The sequence below is a fragment of the Lissotriton vulgaris genome, chromosome 4_1, assembly GCF_964263255.1.
Source record: "Lissotriton vulgaris chromosome 4_1, aLisVul1.2, whole genome shotgun sequence".
Taxonomy (NCBI): domain Eukaryota; kingdom Metazoa; phylum Chordata; class Amphibia; order Caudata; family Salamandridae; genus Lissotriton; species Lissotriton vulgaris.
In genome coordinates, this window is record NC_141691.1 from 2,070,595,653 (window position 1) to 2,070,608,676 (window position 13,024).

The window sequence follows — 13,024 nt, forward strand, 5'->3', positions numbered from 1 at the left end:
ACCGCCAGGAGTCATTGTGAGGCAACGAGGAAGCCCTGCAGCACGCCGCCACCGCCAAGAGTCAAAGTCCAGCTGACTCCACGCGCCGCCGCTCCGGGACTACAATTCCCGGCAGCCTACGCGGCGGCGCGCGTTCTGACGACGCGAGGGCGCCAGGAGGCGCACTTAAGCGCCGCAGCTACCGGCGGAGCGGGGGAGACAACCGAGCACCTACCTGAAAGTCGCCGCCACCGCCAGGAGTCATTGTGAGGCAACGAGGAAGCCCTGCAGCACGCCGCCACCGCCAAGAGTCAAAGTCCAGCTGACTCCACGCGCCGCCGCTCCGGGACTACAATTCCCGGCAGCCTACGCGGCGGCGCGCGTTCTGACGACGCAAGGGCGCCAGGAGGCGCACTTAAGCGCCGCAGCTACCCGCTTCGCGGGACGCGAGCGGGACGCACGGAGCGAAGCCCGGGCAAAGGGCGGGCCCTCTACGGCCCTCATCGGCACGAAGAGGCAGGAGCAGGGCCAAGAACGCTGTCCATTACTATCTAAGTAAGTGCTGTCACCCTTTTACTCCTGTATTCGTCTGGGTCTTCACATTGTTTGTCATCCAAAGGACTACCTTTGCTGATACTAATATGTCTAAAGCCAAAGCATCTTCTGCTCCAATTAATACAATAGAAAACTATATGGTACAGAAAGTTGCCAAAATCAACCAGGATAGGAGGTCTTCTTTGGGTCTTAGCTATTCACCGGACATGCTCATTGATAACACACCTCCACCAGTTTCAGTTCTTGACATTAGTAATGAGGTTTTTCAAATCCCTGATACTAACTCACTGACCCAATTACTAGTTGAAATTAATGAACCAGTTCCTGAGTGTACTATCGACGTTGAAAGTAACACCCTAGAGGAGGAAGCCCCCACACCGGTGCCAGCCCCTAGAGTAATGAAGAACAAGGGTAAAAATATACCAAAAAGGGGCGGACTTAGATCAGGTAAAAAGTATCCTGAGGCCTCCTCAGAGGATAAAAATGGTGACGACATTGGGAATAATGGGGGAGGTGGAATCCATCTAGACGAAGATCAATTCAAAAAGCTACTGAATGCCATAGATAATAAAATTAAAACAATTACTAAACCACTCTTGAGTAAAATTGATTCGCTCACAGCAGAGGTCACTAGATTGGGATCGCTTCTGCAAAAAACTATAACAGAAACACCTAGGTCTGTCCAAACAAACTTGGCAATGGTTGTCCCTAAAAATACCAAAACCATAATCTGCCCAGATAGTGCCGCAAGCACTTCCCAAAACATCATGCACCAATCTGGTCAAGGGGGAGAAGGGATGGGAACTATAAATTCAGTTCCGAGGGTTGAGGATCCAACAGGGCCTGTTACCAGAAATACCAACGAGTTAGAGAATTTGGACAGGGGTCCTGTAGAACTAATAGTGGAAGCTTCCCCACTAATACTGGTTCTAGCAAACGTTCCTCAATTAGAACCAGGACAAGAGGAGAATATCCCTTCTTTGATAAACAAATCACTCCATTGGTTATCAAAGAATATGGCTTTTAAACCAGGAGGCAGGGACCAGCTGGCACAGGAAGTAGTAAAAGCTAGAAGGGTCGAATGGATCGGGGGTGGCATTAAAAAGTTCAGGGGGGATTGCGTGGTGTTGCACCTCTCAGATCCCGAAGTCCTACCAAACATACTAGCTAATATATACCCCCCTCAGCGAAGATCTACAGAAATAGTGCCATTAACGCTGGATTTCGTTTATACAAAAAAGGGGAATGCCATAAATCCAACGTTGTTAAAAACTAAATGGAACCCCGTTATAAGAAAAGCCAAATACCCGCCAAACAAAAGTAACTGGGGAATTACGTTAGAAAATAGGTTCTCTGCCATATCAGGATTGAGCCAATGTGATTGACTGGATAACCAGATGAGTGTAGGGCAACCAAAGATTATAGAGGTCCAGTATGGGAACCCTAGTCCTACTATGATAGAAGCAATAGATCGTAGGATACTCGACCCTAGAGGCTGTACCACTAAACCAGTGGAGAACAGCTCATCAGCTACCCAATCAGGTATTAAATTGGTTGAAGTATGGTCCCCACCTGGTGAGCATTCCCCTACCCTGACTACTCCCTTAAATAAGAGGAGTATGGAAAGAGGAAGTCCCATCAAGATTATCTCTTGGAATATTGCAGGTATCCAACATAAAATTGAGACCCCGGAATGGTGTGACTTTATAGATTCTTATGACATTGTACTGTTACAAGAGACATGGTCAGTGTCACCAGTATTTCGTCTGGGATTCTTAAACTTTCATGTGCCCGCGAAGAAGAATGCAAAGGGACGCCCTTCAGGGGGTTTAATCATTTGGATACGGCAAGCTCTGCAATGTACCACTAAGCAGAACCTTATTTCCAATAGTGACCTACTTTCTATCCTGCTTACTTGTAACAATGGTTGCAAGCTGGCAATATACAATATCTATGCTAGAGGGACTCTAGGGGGTATACCCTCAGATATAGTAGTAGATCTAGATGCGGACCTAGAGAAGTTATCTACCCAGTACAACATCTTAGTAGGTGGAGACCTAAATACAACATTTGAACCCCTGGGTTGTGAGGACAAGATCTGACCTACGAAGAAGACACCAAATGGGGAATTCCTCAGTTAGACATTCCAGTGGTTAAAAAATGGTCACAAGTAGCTATACAGGTGAAAAGCTTATGCCTATCCAGAGGATTGAGGGCAGTAAATGGCCGTACTCCTTCTGATGCTCAGGGTAGGCATACCTTTGATAACCTAAGATCAAGTAGTAGAATTGATTATATTCTGATAGATGTTAGAGTCTGGAACAAAGTGATCGACATGCAGGTCATATCCAGGCTGGAGAGTGATCACAACCCTCTGTCTTTAACATTTAACCTAGAACAAAAAATAACGACAGAAAATTTAGCTAGGAACCTTATGACCTCAGATGTTGTTTCATCAAACAACGCTCGTCATGTTAGATGGGCACCTTTAGTAGCCAATGCAGAGGATAGGCAGGTCCTTGAGGGGCTAGTTACTGATGAAGTTGCCAGACTGCAGGTTTTAATGAACGATGAAAATTTTAAAATGATAATTGAAGAGTCACAGCCAAAGTTTTTCGCTAACCTCCAGAAGTTATTCTTGAAAGCGGGCAAGAAGAAGAAGGGTAATGGACAACCTATAAAAAAAGGTTGGTACGACCAATCATGTAGAGTAGCAAGGCATAACCTTAGTAATGCTCTTAGATCTAAAACGGGAGTTTTGAAAGCCAGGGACGAATATAGAAAAACCCAGGCAAAGGCAAAAAAGCAATGGGATGAGAATCTCTGGTTAGATCTGAAGAAGGCATGTGCTGACAAACACCAGAAAGAGTTTTGGGCCATACTAAAATGGGGTTCAGGGGGTGTAGCGGAATGCCCAAAAAACCATGTCCAGAAGGAGTCCTGGGTTGACTTCTTTAAACCCCAATACGCTGACAATATAGGCCCCCAGGTAGTCCCTCCTCCAGATAGGGTTTTCTTTGCCAATGGACCATTCACACTAAAAGATGTACATGAGGCAATGGATGGAGTGACCAGAGGCAGGGCACCAGGCATTGATGGCATACCGGCTGACGTTTTCTTACTAGACAGAGATAGCTGGTGTAAATATTTCGTATGGCTTGGGAATGCTATCGCACAGGGGGCAAAGATTCCCACAACGTGGAAAGGAGCAGAAATAATCTCAATTTACAAAAAAGGAGATAAGGCTCTAGCAAGCAACTACAGGCCAATCAGCCTCATCGACTGTGCCCAAAAATTGATGGGTAGGCTGGTTCAAAACAAGTTGCAAGCCTGGATAGTTGACAAGGACATTCTTTCGCCTTATCAAGCCGGATTTCGCCCTTTAACCAGCTCTGTTGATCAAGTGTTCCACTTTTTAACTTTATATTGGAAGAACGTCACCCTGCTAAATGGTCCCCTGTTCGCTGTTTTTGTTGACCTAAAGGCCGCATTTGATTTAGTTCCCCGTCAAAAACTTTGGGATGTTTTAAGGGATTTAGGAATAAGCCCGGAATTATTAACTTTGCTTGTAAGACTCCACGAGAACAACTATGCCCGGATTAGGTGGGGAGCCCAGGGAGAGGTCACGGAAACCTTCCCTGTGGAGAGAGAAGTAAGACAGGGCTGTGTCCTGGCCCCCACGCTATTCTCCCTCTACATAAACGGCATTGTGGATTTTCTGAAGCAAGCTCCGACGGACGCTCCATTACTAGATGGGAAGCGAGTTCCAGTACTTATGTTCGCGGACGACACTCTGCTGGTCTCGCGGACCCCTAGCGGTCTGCAAAAGACATTAAATGCTTTTGGAGAATTCTGCCGGACCCGGGGCCTAGAAATAAACACATCAAAGACAAAATTTATGAATCTGAATCCCTCCAAGAAACACAAGGGGAAAATGGTTCACAACGGGGTTTTCTTGGAAGAAGTTGATGCCTTTACCTATCTAGGCATCTCTCTGAATGCCAGCATGAATTGGAGATCTCACATGGACTTTGTAATGTTAAAATACAATCAGTTGGCAGGGGCAATAGCCAAGAAGTATAAAACTTCATTTACAAAACCAATACAGCCAACATTGGAGATCTACGGCATGAAAGTGCTGGGTGCATGCCTTTATGGGTCAGAACTTTGGGGTTTCACCAATTTGAATGCTTTAACAGTGGCAGAAAATAAATTCCTGCGTGGCTTAATCGGGGTCCCACAGAGTACCCCCTCCACTCCTCTCCTTTATGATCTGGGGAGGAAAAGGATTGCGGACATGATTAGACTTCGCCCCCTCTTATACTGGAGGCGTATAAAAACTACCCCGGAGCTGAGTCACTATGCTGCTGCCTTATTGGATGTTGATAACTCTGATACCTTCCACAAAGTAGTTTGGTTAAAAGAAGTGAGTAAACTACTTCAAAAATTGCACCTTGAACACTTGTGGTCCGTAACTGACCCAGATGACTTTCCTTCAAAGAACACAATAAAAAAGCTATACTGGGAAATGATAAATAATGCCGCATTGGTCTCCAGCCAATCTCCCGCCTTGACATCCCAGTTCCTAGAGATAAAAACTTTCCCTATGTTTGAACAGTACTGGGATTTGATCTCCAAGCCTTTAGATAGGAAATTGTTTTTCCAATTCAGAGTCGGCACCCTGCCCCTAAATGCTTTTACTGTCAAATGGTCCCCTGATAATGTTAGCACATGCTCTTATTGTAAATCCCATGTAGAAGACATTTTGCATTTCTTATTCGTATGTCCATTATACGCTGGCCCAAGGAATAGGTGGCTGAAACCGGCATGTAAAAATCTGGGCACAAGGAGATGTGTCGAGGCTTTTAGGGTCCTGAAGTCAAATTGTGCCCCTCAACTTGCAATTGCAGTGGGCAAATTCCTGGGATGGGCTTGGATAATACGCACGCGCACTTTAAAACCCCCATGAACTACATGAACTTCCTTTGGTCTGTGATGATACTTTTTAATGTGTAAATTTTAAAGATTCTTATTCGCCAGCAATGCACTAATGCATGTTATTTAATATGTATTTTACTATTAGACTAGTATTTATTATGTTTAGATAGGGATGAAAGCTTTTATGACAATGTTGTCGAATAAAGTATTTAAACTTGAAACTTGACCTGAACCCAGGGGATTGGGTAGTGATAAAGAAACATACTCGAAAATCTTGCCTCGCACTCAGGTGGGGTAAACCACGTCAAGTGATTCTGGTTACCACCGCAGCTGTAAAGTGTGCAGGAGTTCCATGCTGGATCCATGTCAGTCACATGAAGAAGGTGACGGAAGCTGATGAAACTGAGGCTGAAGGTTGCGCAGCTGAAGGGTCCCAAGATATCGATCCTGAAGTAGCTGAAGAAGAACAACCGAGCACCAGTCAAGATGATTGGATTCCAGTTATCAACATACCTGTTGAATATGTGCGAACAAGGAGTCACACCTATCTAGACAGACAGAGTGATAGCGAGGATGAGACAGGTGTAGAAAAAGATACTCAGATCATCAAAATCCATGTCAAAAGTGATTCTGAGGAGGACCAGATAGGGAAAGATCAAGTAATCAACACTCCACCCAGAACTGCTGAATCTGAAAAGCGACAGATAGAAATGAGGGCACAAGCTCAAGCAGAAGAAAATCAAGGGTTCGAAGAGCTTGATCAGGACCAGATAGGAATAGACAATTGTGTTCAGGACGAAGAAAGTAAAACAAATAAAAGTCAAATCCAACAGATTCCTGAACAAGGCCACCTTAGTTACCAGGCAGAAGAAACAAAAATAAGACCTGGAACTAGTCATATAGAGAGCGAAGAAGAAGAAAACACTGAAATTGATGTGCCACAACTGAGCGAAAATAAAAGAGCATTTGAAGAGGGCCAAGGTACAGTGCCAGTTAAGAGACTTAGACAAGGAGACAAATGGCCTAGATATGTCAAAAGACTGAGAATGCGTTTAAAGAGAATTAATGAAGAACCTGAACAAGTGGATGAAGTAACAAGTCAAACTGATCCACCCGTAATACAACCCAGAAGAAGAAGTCCACGACTAGAGAGACTGAATAATAAATACAAAGTCCCTGAGTGGACCTACAAAGTTTTGGAAGATTTTGAAAATCTAGACATAAGTGACAAAAATGATGAAGAATTGATTACTGATCAAACTGACGAAGAAGTGAGACCCACCTGAGAGTCGCACAGGGTAAAGACTATGAAAAAGTTTCAAAGAGGGGTTGAGTCTCCTTTAGTCAGATATGGCTGATCATATTGTTAATGGAAGACCGAAAAGAAATTGTTTAAAAACATGCTGCAAAGTATGTTTATGTAGTGTAGCAATAGTACTTATACTTTGGATAGGACTAACAATAGCTATTCCTAATATGATGAGTAAAGATACAAATCTGTACCCTACTAAGCAATTGCCAATGGACTCAGAAGAGCTACAAATGAGAGATACACCACAAAGAGTAGGTACACAAGAGAGAGCACTTAGCCTTAGACAAACTAAAATAGACTTAGAAGCACCAGATGAGGAAGGACTGCATTATAATAGAATCAAAAACAGAACTCATTTAAATGTGTTTGCAAACCTGTTAGTACACTATGTAGAAGCAATGGAAATAGAAGACTGCTATGTCTGTATGAAGCTGCCTACTTCGGTAGCTGAGGGTGTGACGTACCATCACTTGCTGCTAACTTATGGAATTTCCTGTAGTGTTTTAGCTAGCTTATTTTACAAGAAAGGACCTTTACAGTATTATTACTTTAAATCAGTTGTGATATTTTCCGAACTTCCTGTATGTAGAAACCTAAACCCTGTCAATACTACTAGAGATGTAGCACGCTATATGAGTGAATATTTTCGAACTGTAGGAAAAATAGATATGGATGACGCAGACAGGAATAACTTAACATGTTATTTACACGAAAAAGAAAAAATATTTCTGAATATGCTAGAGAAAAGAAGAGAGAGTTTCCAAAGAAAAGCAAATGACAAGAATCAGAAAACCCCTAAATGGGCTGAAAATATAGAGAGCACCTCAAATGGTGGAGCTAATGCTGCTATGTTGCTGGATTTCGAAAAGAAGGGGAAACTCTGTCTTCACAGAGAAAAAAACGAGTTATCATAACAATGTATTCATTGGTTCCAGTGAATGTGAGCACAATTACAAGGTAATTGGGGGTTGGGGTTTCAAAGATGGGTCAGAACCTGTGTTTCCCGGAATTTATTATATATGTGGGAACAAGGCTTATTTCAAATTACCAGATCATTGGTATGGAAGCTGTTATTTTGGTATTGTCTTCCCAAAGATATACCATGTGGGTAAAATCACTGGAAGCAATGAAGAAACTAATGGATTAGTACGTAGCAAAAGAGAAAGTGTTGGAGAAATAGTAGGTGATATATTTAGTGCATTGATACCTACAGTGGGAGTGGCTCTGAATACACACAGAATCTGCAAATTGTCAACTGTAGTGGATCGGTTATCAACTGACACAGCTGGAGGTTTCTTGATGGTCAATACTGAATTGGTTGCGATCAGATCTATTGTTTTACAAAATCGACTTGCTCTTGACATGTTATTGGCAAAAGAGGGTGGAGTCTGTAGAATGTTGAAAGCGCAACATTGTTGCACTTACATTCCAGACAAAAGTGTTGAAATTAAGAGGTATGTGAGAAACATCACTTATTTGGAAAGGGAGCTTAAACCACTGGAGTTTGATAGTGCATGAAAGAGACTGACTGATGGTCTCTCCTCTGTAGGTAGTTGGTTTTCTAATCTAGGTAAAAGTCTTGTGAGTAAAATACTGATGCCAATGGTGGGAATAGGTTTATTAGTTTTAGGAATAATAATTTGTTGCAAATGTCGAAAACATAAAAAGAAATATTCCATGAATAAGCAGGAGTAAAAAGAAATATTGAAGAACTTGAATTAGAAGAGTTGAATAGCCAGATCTATAAAAAGATGAAAAATTCTCATCCTTATAATAATAATGAGAAAAAGCAGAATATAAAGTTTGAAGAGATTGAAATGGGTGAAATGTGAGAAGTTGTCATCTGTTTCATTAATTTGTGATGATATAAAATATTATGAAAGAGGGGATTGATGGAGGAAGGATTCGCACGAAAAGCGACTTGCTTGTAACATGAACCTCGAATAACCCTAACTATGTAATCAACATGTTCGTCTTACTAATTTATTTTTTCACCTCGATATTGGGTTTCCAAGTGAAGCCGATAGAGTGTCCTAAGATAGTGTAGGAAACTTTTGGAGTGAATATCTTGAAAACAGTTTCGTATGATGAAGGTGGCTGTAAGTATGTAATCGTTCTGGTAGATCATTTTTAGGTCTCGCCTAAGCAGCGCATGTGCTGCTCTTTTGAGACATGCTGTATCTAGAATATTGGCTTTAAGGACCACCCATCTTTTTAATTGGCTCCTTTTGCTGTCCTTTGTAAATGGCCAATTTTCTTGGTTAATATGCTCAGTAGTCCCTCCTTTTTTACTTTTGTAACCTTCAATGAGAACTGCCCTTGTTACATGTGCTTTTACTCTTCATGATATTTATTACTTTGTGAGTACGCTTTCTTTTTTATTTTTGCTTGTTTCGGCTCAGGAACTCGCTTGCGCCGACGCTCACTCCCTCTCCTTGGGCTGCAGCTGCCCCCTCCTCCTGCCTGTTTATTATTACTTTCCTGCTTGCTTTTTGGTGCGTGTTCAGCTATAGGCTCCCACTTGTACGTCCCCCCCACCACCACCTCCCACCTATCACGTTCCCTTAATCACTCCATGCCGTCCTTCCACCATTACTTCCTGCCCGTATTTTTCAAATACAGTTTTTTAAGTCCATATTACAAGGTATATGCAGTTGTTTCAATACCTTACTATTCATGAAATAAAGCATGTTTGAAAAAAAATGAGAGTTGACTCTGTTACAGTAAAATGCTGGCATTCACTGGTGATCAATATGAGCAGGTAATATGACCCCTGCGTTGACGTTCTTAAAGTGAGCATGGGCACTGAGGTGAGTCATATGAGAGAGCAGGTGGTCTTACACTTAGCATGTGCCTGTTCCGCTGCAGATCTCTCACTTAGAAGAATGTGGCAGTGGTCTCACCAGCTCTTAAACTATTAGTGTGTGAAGCCTCCAACTCTGGACAATGAATGACATCCCTCTCTTTGGAGTCTGAAGCATCTTGTGATCTCACAGAAGCAAACATCCTACATTCGATAGATGCCACTGTTGCAGCAACTTCATTATAACACCTTGCCCTATATCTCTGTTTGCCTTTGCTATGGAGTAGGTTTTGTTTTTTACCTGAAATCCAGGTTTTGGAGAATTGTGTACCCGATTCACCATGCCAGAGCTTTCAAATACACACTGGAAGAGAGAATGGGTTGAACAGGTAGCCATACTGGTTGTTTTAGTTAATGAATAGCTAGGTTGTTTTCTTTAGAAGGGTTAAGCGATACTCCAGCTCCAAACAGTTTTGTAGGAAAATTGTATTTTCTGTTACTTGGGAACAGACAAAATGCATGAACCATCTTTAAATGTGAGCAAAATAAAATCAGGATTAAAATGAATAACTGCACTGCTTTATAGGATTCACAGGGGAAGTGCAGCTCTCTTCTTGCAACTGGTTGTTGTCAAAGATTCGTGCTTGCCTGCGTCACTCTGGTTATTTTATTTATGAATGTTACCAATGTGTGCCTTTGTGTTGTTGTTATTGTTCTCAACAACAGTGATTGCCTTTGTAATACAAAAGAATAAGTAAAAATCATACCCTTTATGCATTTAGTCATTCCTCCCAATTACCCCCTTGTCGTGCGAGACACCTACAGTCTGTCTTCTAGGTAATCTCATTTGTGTTCTGGAACTTTTAGTTTAGTTTTTTTCCATTATTGTTCTGGCTCAGCAAGTCCGAGCGAAGCAAAGTGGTAGGACTTGAGCCCCATGCTGGACTTGGTTGCTTAACAGACATGCATGCATTCTGCGCAAAGCAGCCCTGGCCTTACCCTTTAATGCTGTGGTGCTTGAAAAGCTGCCCAAATTTTCACCAAAATAGGGAGCATGACTTCTCCCGAGAACTTTTGATCAAGGTGCTTGGGTTCTGTCCCTCTCCCCAAGGACAATGTTGAAAAAATTGGATCAAAGGTGTATTTCGCAGGGCAATTTTGGAATGTATTCACTAAACAGCTATAGGGTTTACAAGCTGTTTGAAGAGGCACTCTCTGCAATGTTGTAACATCTTCACTGTGCAACAAACAAACCTGAGCTTGCTCCATGTAAGCATTACAACAAACTGTGATAAAAAGTGTATTTTCCAGTCCGAATTCCCTCCAAATTGGCCGAAACATTTAAGGTTTACACTAAATTCAAATAACTTGGGTAGATAGTGCTACATGGCCTCATATAGTTTTTCATGTATATAGCACCTATCTTCACTTACGTCTTTCACATCCTTTCATTTTCTCATCCTTCCCCATCAAGGTAGAGTCATCTATTATATATATTTTAAATTATGAATAAGATTCTGTTTGTAGTAGGCAGGCAGAAAAATGGAAAAGTTCTGTAGGTCTCATAATTTCCGTTGGTAGAAAGTAGAGATTTCATTCTGGTCAGACAGATCTCATTCTCACTAGCTCAGAAAATACAACTTCGATCAGATTCAGGCCCAACTCTCCTATGCTGCTGCACCGCTCTACTTACTCCCAGTTTTACTGAGTGGTTTCTCCTGTCTTGTTTTTTTTTTTTACTGCTTTCTTCTTCCTCTTCCCCATTTTTCTGAGTGCTTTCCCCTGCTTTTTTCTCGTTTGTCACTGCTTCTCCTGGTTAAGCTCCAATTCCTACATAAAATACTGCATTAAAAGGCACAGTTTATTTATCAAAACTGCTCAAAAAATCCAAACCATAAACCAGTGCCGTAAAACAAGCCCCTGCGGTGAGGGGCGGCCCCTAAGCTGCAGGGGGCCCCCTAAACACAGTACTGGCCTGAGAGCTCCGGATAAAATCTGGAGCGGGGGCCCTCCATGTACCTTGCAGGGAGGCCCCCTCGAGTTTCGTTACGCCACTGCCATAAACACACACTCTCCTCATCTTCTTTCAGTGTCTTCTGTGTACACAAACACATCCTCTTTATGCATCTATAAACTTTTCTCCCCTTCTTTATCTCTTTGTCACATTGCTCCTCCTCTATCTACAGTTCATTCACCATTTCACACAAACTACCTATCCCTCTCAATCTTACTTACTATCTAGTATATACAACGCTCAGCTCTATCTATTCACCATACCACATACTTCCACTACACAAATACAGTACACACACCACACAATTCCACCCCAGACAATTCCACAGCTAACTATTCGAGTTCAAACCACATAAATCCACTACAAACAACATACATCCACTCCACTACAAAAAAAAGAAAAGTAAAAAAACAATATAATTTACAACGCCAATAGCTCCAACTTTCACAAATGGGAGACCGATTACATTGCAAATGCTTGTTCTAAGTAGGTTGAGTTGGAGATTATGGAAAGTGCTAATGCGAAAGCAGTGGTTACATTTTTGGATGGGTTTTTGTGCATGAAGGGTTACCCAAAATTGGATTAGTGACAATGGTGTACAGTTTAAGTCCAACATCGTTGAGGAGTACTTAACAAGGAATGGAATAAGACATTGGCTTACATCAGTGTATCATCCAGCAGGTAATGGCGCCATTGAGAGTTTAAACAGATTTGTCAAAGGAACTATTGAATTGGCAGAAATGGGTGATAAGGACTGGTTTGTTGAAGTAAAGAAAATGACATGGACTTACAGATGCCCTTCTTCTGTTACTGGATATAGTCCTTTTCAATTAATGAGAAGTGTGAAACCGTATACTAAGGACAACATGGGTTTGATGAGTGAGTCTAGAAAGGTGGAATGGTCTGGGTAAGGAAGTGAGGAATAGCATAATGAACGGTCAAAGTTCTTTCTCTGAACCATTAAAGGTGGTAGAGTGTCTGAGGAATTCAGTACACGTAAGTGACAGTAGGGTTTGGCATATTCAGTACGCTTAAGTGACAGTAGGGTTTGGTATATTCAGTATGCTTAAGTGATGATAAGGTAAGGCATATTCAGCACGCTTCTGTGATGGTAGGGTGTGGCATCTGAGTTGCAAGATAGTAGGGAAAAGAAGGATGTGATTTTACTGTGTTTACCTGGGAGGTCAGTGATCGGTTGCAGGACACAACAGGAGAAGAGGGGTCAGGAATGACGGTGGAGGAATGCCTGGAGCAAACTGTTCAAGCTGATGAGACTTGGTCTAACTCCGAGGAACAGAAGGGGAAGCTGGTATGGTGGAAAGCCAATTGAGTCGATAGGTAGGCCTATTATTAAGGTCCCCGATTATCTTTTGAAGTAGTTTTAGTTATCAATATTATGTTGTTCAGGGAATGTTATGTGTTA